Source organism: Bombina bombina, chromosome 5 (genome assembly GCF_027579735.1).
Source record: "Bombina bombina isolate aBomBom1 chromosome 5, aBomBom1.pri, whole genome shotgun sequence".
Lineage (NCBI taxonomy): Eukaryota > Metazoa > Chordata > Amphibia > Anura > Bombinatoridae > Bombina > Bombina bombina.
In genome coordinates this window covers 891,835,840-891,848,198 of record NC_069503.1, presented here as the reverse complement: position 1 = coordinate 891,848,198, position 12,359 = coordinate 891,835,840, and positions in this window count along the sequence as shown.

The following is a 12,359-nucleotide window of genomic DNA, read 5'->3' as shown; positions in this document are numbered from 1 at the left end:
AATTGTATGTTCTATCTGAATTCTGAAAGAAAAATCTTGCGTTTCATGTCCCTTTAAATTATTATTTTTTTACTACCAAAAATATTTTACACATTCTGGGCTAGATTACAAGTGAGGCGCAAGCGGTTTTGCGCTAGCGATATTGTGTTTCTGGAAAGATTTTTCATTCCGCTGATATTACAAGTGGGGAGAAATCGCAGTTGCGCAAGCACAATATCCGTTTACGCTTAAATCTTTTCCGCAATGTCAGAGCTGTGGTTAACTGGGTTCCGAAACAAAAAAGTTGCACAAAATACTTCAAAAATACATTACAAAGTACACTTACACTTATATTAACAATGTCTAACAAAAAAAGTTATAAGGGCTCAAAGATTAAAGGGACAGTCAAGTCGAAAAAAACTTTCATGATTCAAATAGGGCATGTAATTTTTAACAACTTTCCAATTTACTTTGTTCTCTTGGTATTCATAGTTGAACGCTAAACCTAGAAAGGTTCAAAGGTTCGCCTCTAATCTAAATGCATTTTGACAGTTTTTCACCACTAGTTAGTTTATGTGTTTCATATAAATAACATTGAGCTCATGCACATGAATTTACCATGGAGACAGCACTGATTGGCTAAAATGCAAGTTTGTCAAAAGAACTGAAATAAAGGGGCAGTCTGCTGAGGCTTAGATACAAGGTAATTACAGAGGTAATTACGTGTATTATTATAACTGTGTTGGTAATGCAAAACTGGGGAATTGGTAATTAAGGGAGTATCTATCTTTTAAAACAACAAAAATTCTGGTGTTGACTGTCCCTTTAAAGATCTCAGGTGTTAGAAAAAAAAGGCAGAAAAATAGCATTAACATTGAGACATATACATATACATTGCTAAAGATGTATTTGTATGTGTGCTGCTATTGAATAACATATCAGCCAAGTATATATATATATATATATATATATATATATAAAATCCCCAAGAGAGCGCACTTCCACCTCCAGATTCAGCCACCAGGGTGCAGGCAAGAAATAATACAGTTCCCAATAAAGCATGCACTCGCTGGGTTTATACAAAAGGTGCTTTAATGGCACACAGGAAAAACAGTGACGTTTCGGGGACCAATCACCCCTTCATCAGACTGTTTATATATGTGTACATTTATATTAATGTATTTATGTGTATATATGTATTTACAGATATACATATAAAAACATTAAAATATATATGGGGGAAACATCTGCACCTCACTGACGAAGCCCACAGAAGGTCAAAACGATCGTCTGGGGTTGTTGTTTCTCTTGCTAAAAGAGCGTGCACCCTGAGTTGCAATGGAAATGAACAGGCATGGAAGTTATTTTGTTCTATCTCAGGAGTGCTGTTCTCTCTCTTCTGATATATATATATATATGTTTATATATGTGTACATTTATATTAATGTATTTAGGTGTAAATATGTGTATATATGTATTTACAGTCATACATATATAAAAACATTAATATATATGTACACATATATAAACACATATATATAAGTGCATTATATTACTTTGCCATTAAGCAGATAAAAACATGATAAAACATATTTCCACTTTTTTTCTCCATTGCTTTCTATGGGGGAATACATGCACATGAAAACTTAAGTTTGTTTTTTTTGCTGTATTCAGGTTAAGGCTAGAGCAAACTTGTGGGAACTTGTAATACATATGCAACCCCACAAGCACAAAAAAACTGAGTTTTCGCTAACACACACACAAAAAAAAATTAATTTATTGCGCGCTCATAAACATGCCATTACAAGTCGCTGGTTATTGCTACCGCGAGATTGTGGTAACAATTAACACTGAAAGAGTTTTCCAAAAGTGCCCCAATTGCCGCCAAAATACAGTGTAGTTTAACCCCTTAATGACCGGACCATTTTTCAGTTTTCTTACCCTTAATGACAATGGCTATTTTTACATTTCTGCAGTGTTTGTGTTTAGCTGTAATTTTCCTCTTACTCATTTACTGTACCCACACATATTATATACTGTTTTTCTCGCCATTAAATGGACTTTCTAAAGATACCATTTTTTTCATCACATCTTATAATTTAATATAAAAAATATATAAAATATGAGGAAAAAATGGAAAAAAACACACTTTTTCTAACTTTGACCTCCAAAATCTGTTACACATCTACAACCACCAAAAAACACCCATGCTAAATAGTTTCTAAATTTTGTCCTGAGTTTAGAAATACCCAATGGTTACATGTTGTTTGCTTTTTTTGCAAGTTATAGGGCAATAAGTACAAGTAGAACTTTGCTATTTCCAAACCACTTTTTTTCAAAATTAGCGCTAGTTACATTGGAACACTGATATCTGTCCGGAATCCCTGAATATCCCTTGACATGTATATATTTTTTTTTAGAAGACAACCCAAAGTATTGATTTATGCCCATTTTGGTATATTTCATGCCACCATTTCACTGCCAAATGCGAGCAAATAAAAAAAATTGTTCACTTTTTCACAAATTTTGTCACAATCTTTAGGTTTCTCACTGAAATTATTTACAAACAGTTTGTGCAATTATGGCACAAATGGTTGTAAATGCTTCTCTGGGATCCCCTTTGTTCAGAAATAGCAGACATATATGGCTTTGGCGTTGCTTTTTGGTAATTAGAAGGCCGCTAAATGCAGCTGTGCACCACACGTGTATTATGCCCAGCAGTGAAGGGGTTAATTAGGGATCTTGTAGGGACCTTGAAGGGTTAATTTTAGCTTTAGTGTAGTGTAGTAGACAACCCAAAGTATTGATCTAGGCCCATTTTGGTATATTTCATGCCACCATTTCACCGCCAAATGCGAGCAAATAAAAAAAAAAAGTGACATTTTTCACAATTTTAGGTTTCTCACTTAAATTATTTACAAACAGCTTGTGCAATTATGGCACAAATGGTTGTAAATGCTTCTCTGGGATCTCCTTTGTTCATAAATAGCAGACATATATGGCTTTGGCGTTGCTTTTTGGCAATTAGGAGGCCGCTAAATGCTGCTGCGCACCACACTTGTATTAAGCCCAGCAGTGAAGGGGTTAATTAGGTAGCTTGTAGAGAGCTTGCAGGGTTAATTTTAGCTTTAGTGTAGAGATTAGCCTCCCACCTGACACATCCCACCCCCTGATCCCTCCCAGACAGCTCTCTTCCCTCCCCCACCCCACAATTGTCCCCGCCATCTTAAGTACTGGCAGAAAGTCTGCCAGTACTAAAATAAAAGGTGTTTTTTTTTTTGTTTTTTTTTTAATTATTCAGCTGTGATGGACCCCTGCCTTAACCCCCAACCTCCCTGATCCCCCCCAAACACCTCTCTAACCCTCCCCACCTACCTAATTGCCACCATCTTGGGTACTGGCAGCTGTCTGCCAGTACCCAGTTTTCCCCAAAAAATAAAGTGTTTTTGTTTTATTTTTACATGTTTTATTTTTATTTTTTCTGTAGTATAGCTGCCCCAACCCCCCCCCCCCACACCAGATCCAGATCCTGATCCTGATCATATTATTATTTAAAAAATTCTAGTTTGCTGCCCCCCTCCCTCTTACCAAAATTCATTGGTGGCAGTGCCAGTGATTGCTGCGCGCGTGCGCGCGCACACACACACACGCACGCGCGCGCACGCAGCCCCCCGCACGCTCCCGGGATCCGGCGTGCACAATGCACTTGAAGGGACCGGATGCCGGGTAGCGATGGGCCGCCCACCCTCCTCCCTGTAAGCTCCCACCCACCAACGAACGGCCGCATCGCTACCGGTGCAGAGAGGGCCACAGAGTGGCTCTCTCTGCATCGGATGCTTTCTAAAGGGTATTGCAGGATGCCTCAATATTGAGGTATCACTGCAATACCCTGAGAGCTGCTGGAAGCGATTGCGATCGCTTCCAGCACTCTCTAAGACAACTGACGTACCAGGTACGTCCATTGTCACTAACTGCAAGTTTTTGCAGGACGTACCTGGTACGTCAGTTGTCATTAAGGGGTTAATTTTACAAAATGAAAAAAAGAGTAACATTTTTCTTTTTTTAAATAGGCTTAAAGTGTGCGGATGTGGGGTGTTAGAAAGAAAAATGGCACTGAAAAGTGCCTTAACATTGCGGTCTATGAGGACTGTGTGTTCCCTGTAAATATATATATACTCACCGGCAACTTTATTAGGTACACCTGTTCAATTGCTTGGTAACACAAATTGCTAATCAGCCAATCACATGGCAGCAACTCAATGCATTTAGGCATCTAGACGTGGTGAAGATGACTTACTGAAGTTCAAATCGAGAATCAAAATGGGGAAGAAAGGAGATTTAAAATACTGATGATAGAAAGGCAACAGTAACTTAAATAACCACTCGTTACAAGGTATGCAGAATACCATCTCTGAATGCACAACACGTCAAACCTCAAAGTAGATGGGATACAGCAGCAGAAGACCACAACGGGTGCCACTCCTGTCAGCTAAGAACAAGAGACTGAGGCTACAATTCACACAGGCTCACCAAAATTGGATAACAAAAGATTGGAAAAACGTTGCCTGGTCTGATGAGTCTCTATTTCAGCTGCGACATTCAGATGGTAGGGTCAGAATTTGGCGTAAACAACATGAAAGCATGGATCTATCCTGCCTTGTATCAACGTTTTAGGCTGGTGGTGGTGATGTAATGGTATGGAGGATATTTTCTTGGCACACTTTGGGACCCTTAGTACCAATTGAGCATTGTTTAACGCCACGGCCTACCTGAGTATTGTTGCTGACCATGTCCTTTATGACTACAGTGTAGCCATGTTCTGATGGCTACTTCCAGCAGGATAATGCACCATGTCACAAAGCTCAAATCATCTCAAACTGGTTTCTTGAACATGCCAATGAGTTACTGTACTCCAATGGCCTCCACAGTCACCAGATCTCAATCCAATAGAGCACCTTTGGGATGTGGTGGAATGGGAGATTTGCATCATGGATGTGCAGCCGACAAATCTGCAGCAACTGCGTGATGCTATCATGTCAATATGGACCAAAATCTCTCATGAATGTTTCCAACACCTTGTTGAATCTATGCAATGAAGTATTAAGGCAGTTCTGAAGGCAAAAGGGGGTCCAACCTAGTACTAGCAAGGTGTACCTAATAAAGTGGCCGGTGAGTGTATATGCTTATATACATTTATATTTATGTGTTAATATGTGTATATACATATAAACACATAAATATATATATATACATATATATATTTAAAACCTTCTGCCCATCGCTGCATGATTTACCCCCTTCGATGTGCTAGGTTCTCAGCCGTGTCTCATGGAATGAGAAAGAGGCTTCCATTTGAGCCTTTGGAGGTGCACTCTTGTGAGCTTTACTTGTAATACCAGCGCACATTTGCGTGTGCTGTTATTACTCAGTTGAGCGCAAATATTGTGCTCAAGTAAACGATAATTTGCACTCCACTCATAATCTGGAGCTTTATGTCTAGCATAAAAATACAAATATGATTATAGTGTAATCATGCAATAGTGATTGAAATTTCTTTTGTATCTTATATTTTATTGAGTTTTAGATAGAAGATATAATAATATATTTAGTTATAAAATCTAAACCAATTCAAAAAATAATATTATTAGATGTGAAGTCTGAAGCACTTGGCTATAAAGACGTCATTACTTTTGCTCTTTATGATCACTCCTGGCATTTATAACTATATCAATTTATATTACAGCTAAACTCGTGAAGGAACAATAAAATAAATGTATATATATATATATATATATATATATACACAAGCACAAGCAGGGAACCAGCACACTTTCTCATTCAGCTGCCGGGGTGCGCTTCCAAACAATCAAATATCACAAATACCAAAGAAGGCACTCTCCGTTTACAAAGCCGTTTAATAGTAAACGTTTTCGGGGTCTCCCCCGTCCTCAGACCACTTCAATGTTACTGCTAAGCTTATGTGTTAATCAAAAGCAAAAGGATTCCCAAAGCGTAATGAAAAAAGCATGGACAATCGTTAATTGCATGTAGAAAAAGTCAGCTTGTGTAACAAAGATCATGCACAACTTCCAAGTAGATTAAATGCAGCCGAATATATCCTTGAGATAGACTTGTTATGATAGGGTTAAGCAAGGAACACATGCATCAGACATCATGCAGCTAACTTTAATGGTATTCAATAAATCTGCAAAGCGTCCTGTATATGGAGACACCTTATGAGACCGGGTATTGAAAGGCTCGAAAGCCCACAGCTCACAAAACTCAGCTTGGAAGTTGTGCATGATCTTTGTTACACAAGCTGACTTTTTCTACATGCAATTAACGATTGTCCATGCTTTTTTCATTACGCTTTGGGAATCCTTTTGCTTTTGATTAACAGATAAGCTTAGCAGTAACATTGGATGTCTGTTACTAACTTACGGACTGTATATACCTATTAATGGTTGATTTACACAGCTGATGCATAATTGATTTGTTAAGATTCTGTTCATATGCTTTAACTTGATGTGAATTCTTTGGGCTATGCATTGATAATCGCAATTTTGTTTAATTGGAAGTTTGAAACCTTATTGCCGTTATTGTTCTGCTGGTTACATTATATTCCTTTTTTAGGATGATAACTGGATGTTGTACTATTAACAGCAGCACATGTACGGCAATTTAGCTTTCTTATGGCTAGATTTAGAGTTCTGCGGCCAAAGGGGTGCGTTAGCTACGCGTGCTTTTTCCCCCCCGCACCTTTTAAATACCGCTGGTATTTAGAGTTCACAGAATGGCTGCGTTAGGCTCCAAAAAAGGAGCGTAGAGCATAATTTAATGCCACTGCAACTCTCGATACCAGCGGTGCTTACGGACGCGGCCAGCTTAAAAAACGTGCTCGTGCACGATTCCCCCATAGAAAACAATGGGGCTGTTTGAGCTGAAAAAAATCCTAACACCTGCAAAAAACCAGCGTTCAGCTCCTAACGCAGCCCCATTGTTTGCTATGCGGAAACACTTCCTAAGTCTGCACCTAAAACCCTAACATGAACCCAGAGTCTAAACACCCCTAACCTTACACTTATTAACCCCTAATCTGCCGCCCCCGCTATCGCTGACCCCTGCATATTATTATTAACCCCTAATCTGCCGCTCTGTACACCACCGCAAGCTACATTATAGCTATGTACACCTAATCTGCTGCTCCTAACACCGCCGACCCCTATATTATATTTATTAACCCCTAATCTGCCCCCTCAACATCTCCTCCACCTGTCTACACTTATTAACCCCTAATCTGCCGAGCGGACCGCACCGCTACTATAATAAAGTTATTAACCCCTAATCCGCCTCAATCCCGCCTCAATAACCCTATAATAAATAGTATAAACCCCTAATCTGCCCTCCCTAACATCGCCGACACCTAACTTCAAGTATTAACCCCTAATATGCCGATCGGAGCTCACCGCTACTCTAATAAATTTTTTAACCCCTAAAGCTAATTCTAACCCTAACCCTAACACCCCCCTAAGTTAAATATAATTTTATTCTAACGAAATAAATTAACTCTTATTAAATAAATTATTCCTATTTAAATCTAAATACTTACCTGTAAAATAAACCCTAATATAGCTACAATATAAATAATAATTATATTGTAGCTATTTTAGGATTAATATTTATTTTACAGGCAACTTTGTATTTATTTTAACCAGGTATAATAGCTATTAAATAGTTAATAACTATTTAATAGTTACCTAGTTAAAATAATTACAAAATTACCTGTAAAATAAATCCTAACCTAAGTTACAATTAAACCTAACACTACACTATCAATAAATAAATTAAATAAACTACCTACAATTATCTACAATTAAACCTAACACTACACTATCAATAAATAAATTAAATACAATACCTACAAATAAATACAATTAAATAAACTAACTAAAGTACAAAAAATAAAAAAGAACTAAGTTACAAAAAATAAAAAATATTTACAAACATAAGAAAAATATTACAACAATTTTAAACTAATTACACCCACTCTAAGCCCCCTAATAAAATAACAAAGCCCCCCAAAATAAAAAAATGCCCTACCCTATTCTAAAATTAAAATAGAAAAGCTCTTTTACCTTACCAGCCCTGAAAAGGGCCCTTTGCGGGGCATGCCCCAAAGAATTCAGCTCTTTTGCCTGTAAAAAAAAACATACAATACCCCCCCAACATTACAACCCACCACCCACATACCCCTAATCTAACCAAAACCCCCCTTAAATAAACCTAACACTAAGCCCCTGAAGATCTCCCTACCTTGTCTTCACCAAACCGGGTCCCGATCTGTCCAGAAGAGCCTCCGATGTCTTGATCCAAGCCCAAGCGGGGGGCTGAAGAGTGACGTCCATCCTCGGGCTGGTCTGGATCCAAGCGGCGGCTGAATAAATCCATCATCAGGCTGAAGTCTTGATCCAAGCGGGCGCTGAAGAAGTCCATAATCGGGATGAAGTCTTCTATGAAGCAGCATCTTCAATCTTCTTTCTTCCGGAGCCATCATCTTCCAGCCGACGCGGAACATCCTCTTCTACCGACGCCTACTCGCCGAATGACGGTTCCTTTAAATGACGTCATCCAACATGGCGTCCGTCGAATTCCAATTGGCTGATAGCATTCTATCAGCCAATCGGAATTAAGGTAGGACAATTCTGATTGGCTGATGGAATCAGCCAATCAGATTGAGCTCGCATTCTATTGGCTGTTCCGATCAGCCAATAGAATGCGAGCTCAATCTGATTGGCTGATCTGATCAGCCAATTGGATTGAGCTTGAATCTGATTGGCTGATTCCATCAGCCAATCAGAATTTTCCTACCTTAATTCCGATTGGCTGATAGAATCCTATCAGCCAATTGGAATTCGACGGACGCCATCTTGGATGACGTAATTTAAAGGAACCGTCATTCGGCGAGTAGGCGTCGGTAGAAGAGGATGTTCCGCGTCGGCTGGAAGATGATGGCTCCGGATGAAAGAAGATTGAAGATGCTGCTTCATAGAAGACTTCATCCCGATTATGGACTTCTTCAGCGCCCGCTTGGATCAAGACTTCAGCCCGATGATGGATTTCTTCAGCCGCCGCTTGGATCCAGACTTCAGCCCGAGGATGGACGTCACTCTTCAGCCCCCCGCTTGGGCTTGGATCAAGACATCGGAGGCTCTTCTGGACAGATCGGGACCCGGTGTGGTGAAGACAAGGTAGGGAGATCTTCAGGGGCTTAGTGCTAGGTTTATTTAAGGGGGGTTTGGGTTAGATTAGGGGTATGTGGGTGGTGGGTTGTAATGTTGGGGGGGGGTATTGTATGTTTTTTTTTTACAGGCAAAAGAGCTGAATTCTTTGGGGCATGCCCCGCAAAGGGCCCTTTTCAGGGCTGGTAAGGTAAAAGAGCTTTTCTATTTTAATTTTAGAATAGGGTAGGGCATTTTTTTTTATTTTGGGGGGCTTTGTTATTTTATTAGGGGGCTTAGAGTAGGTGTAATTAGTTTAAAATTGTTGTAATATTTTTCTAATGTTTGTAAATATTTTTTTATTTTTTGTAACTTAGTTCTTTTTTATTTTTTGTACTTTAGTTAGTTTATTTAATTGTATTTATTTGTAGGTATTGTATTTAATTTATTTATTTATTGATAGTGTAGTGTTAGGTTTAATTGTAGATAATTGTAGGTAGTTTATTTAATTTATTTATTGATAGTGTAGTGTTAGGTTTAATTGTAACTTAGGTTAGGATTTATTTTACAGGTAATTTTGTAATTATTTTAACTAGGTAACTATTAAATAGTTATTAACTATTTAATAGCTATAGTACCTGGTTAAAATAATTACAAAGTTGCCTGTAAAATAAATATTAATCCTAAAATAGCTACAATATAATTATAATTTATATTGTAGCTATATTAGGGTTTATTTTACAGGTAAGTATTTAGATTTAAATATTAATAATTTATTTAATAAGAGTTAATTTATTTTGTTAGAATAAAATTATATTTAACTTAGGGGGGTGTTAGGGTTAGGGTTAGAATTAGCTTTAGGGGTTAAAAAATTTATTAGAGTAGCGGTGAGCTCCGATCGGCAGATTAGGGATTAATACTTGAAGTTAGGTGTCGGCGATGTTAGGGAGGGCAGATTAGGGGTTAATACTATTTATTATAGGGTTATTGAGGCGGGAGTGAGGCGGATTAGGGGTTAATAACTTTATAATAGCGGCTCGGTCCGGTCGGCAGATTAGGGGCTAATAAGTGTAGGTAGGTAGCAGCGTAGTTGGGGGCGGCATATTAGGGGTTAATAAATATAATATAGGGGTCGGCGGTGTTAGGGGCATCAGATTAGGGGTTCATAGGGATAACGTAGGTGGCAGCGGTGTGCGGTCGGCAGATTAGGGGTTAAAAAATTTTAATAGAGTGGTGGCGATGTGGGGGGACCTCAGTTTAGGGGTACATAGGTAGTTTATGGGTGTTAGTGTACTTTAGAGCACAGTAGTTAAGAGCTTTATAAACCGGTGTTAGCCCAGAAAGCTCTTAACTACTGACTTTTTTCTGCGGCTGGAGTTTTGTCATTAGATTTCTAACGCTCACTTCAGCCACGACTCTAAATACCGGCGTTAGAAAGATCCCATTGAAAAGATAGGATACGCAAATGGCGTAGGGGGATCTGCGGTATGGAAAAGTCACGGCTGCAAAGTGAGCGTTAGACCCTTTCCTGACTGACTCCAAATACCACAGGGCGGTAAAAACCAGCGTTAGGAGCCTCTAATGCTGGCTTTGACGGCTACCGCCCAACTCTAAATCTAGCCGTAGATTTTTGGTCATTTAACCCCCGGGGGTATTTAGGATTGCTTTAATTTGTTATATGCTATATATGCTTGAAATTTCTATTCCTCATTGAGGATTTTTTGATTTAATAAATTGCCTTCGTATGACCTTAAGCAGCAGTTGTTTTGTGATCATTTCAAGACTAATATCAACTTTACTATTTGGTTTATACATGAGTAGTGCTGGATTAACTCATCTTTTTTCCTTTCTTAATTTGGACATATATATATATATATATATATATATATATATATATATATATATATATATATATATATTGTATATATATTATTTTTTTTTTTCATAAAGAGAGGCTTTTTTTTCAACCAATGCAGGTACATAGAATATATTTTTTTAACAAATATAAAATCTCCCTGAATAATTTCTTATTATATGAAAAAGTAATCTGTTTTTTTATTTCTTGTTAAAAATATTCTGAGCTAGAATACAATTGGGGTGCTACTGTTAGCATGTGCGTTAACTTGCATGTGTATCACAAGTTGAAAGTAAACACAAACGACCGCACAAGTTCAAACTAAATTTGCGCTTGTCAGGTTAGCGCAACTGAAGACCTTGGGTAAAGGGTTAGAGCAAGATGAAAAGTTGCATTAAATACTACATTAAGGGCCAGATTGCAAGTGGAGCGGTACTTAACGCACCTGCTCGCGTGCTAACTCCGCTGAGAGTTGGGTAGCGATCGTATTACAAGTTGAAAGTAAAATGTTTTTGCATGCACGCTAACCCGATGCATGCAAAAAGAAGAAGTTAGGATATCGGAGGCGCATTAACTTATTCCCCTATAGAAGTCAATGGAGCAAAAAAGTGGGGAAAAAGCAAACACCCTACTCGCGCGAACCTGATTGCATTTTCTCAAGTGCGCTAAACCGACATGAAAATATGAATATTTTCCATTCCAGTGTTCTTCACATATCATATTAGGTTTTATGTATTCATAAATACATATATATGATGTTTTTTGGTACTATATATATATATATATATATATATATATATATATATATATACACACATGATTATATATAGGTATAAATATATACAGATATATACAGGAATATCTATTTATAAATAAAAAGAACATATTCTACTATGTGCAGAACATTGGAATGTGAAATATTTACAGTAAATACATAGTTAAATACTTTATTAAATATGAACATTGCATAAATACGCTTTTTCATGTTTTCATCTACTTGACTGTAAAGGGCTCAAATGCACTTATATATATGTCTATATATGTATACATATGGATTTATGTCTTTATATGTTTATATATATCTGTAAATACATATATACACATAAAAATACATAAATACACACAACCCCAATTCCGAAAAAGTAGTTGGGACAGTATCGAAAATGCAAAAAAACAAAAAGAGTTGTTTGAAAATGAAATTCCCCTGTACTATATTGAAAACACATTATAAACACATTATTTGATGTTTTACTTTGTGAATTTAATGTATTTTTGAAAATATACACTTAAAATCTGATGACTGCAAC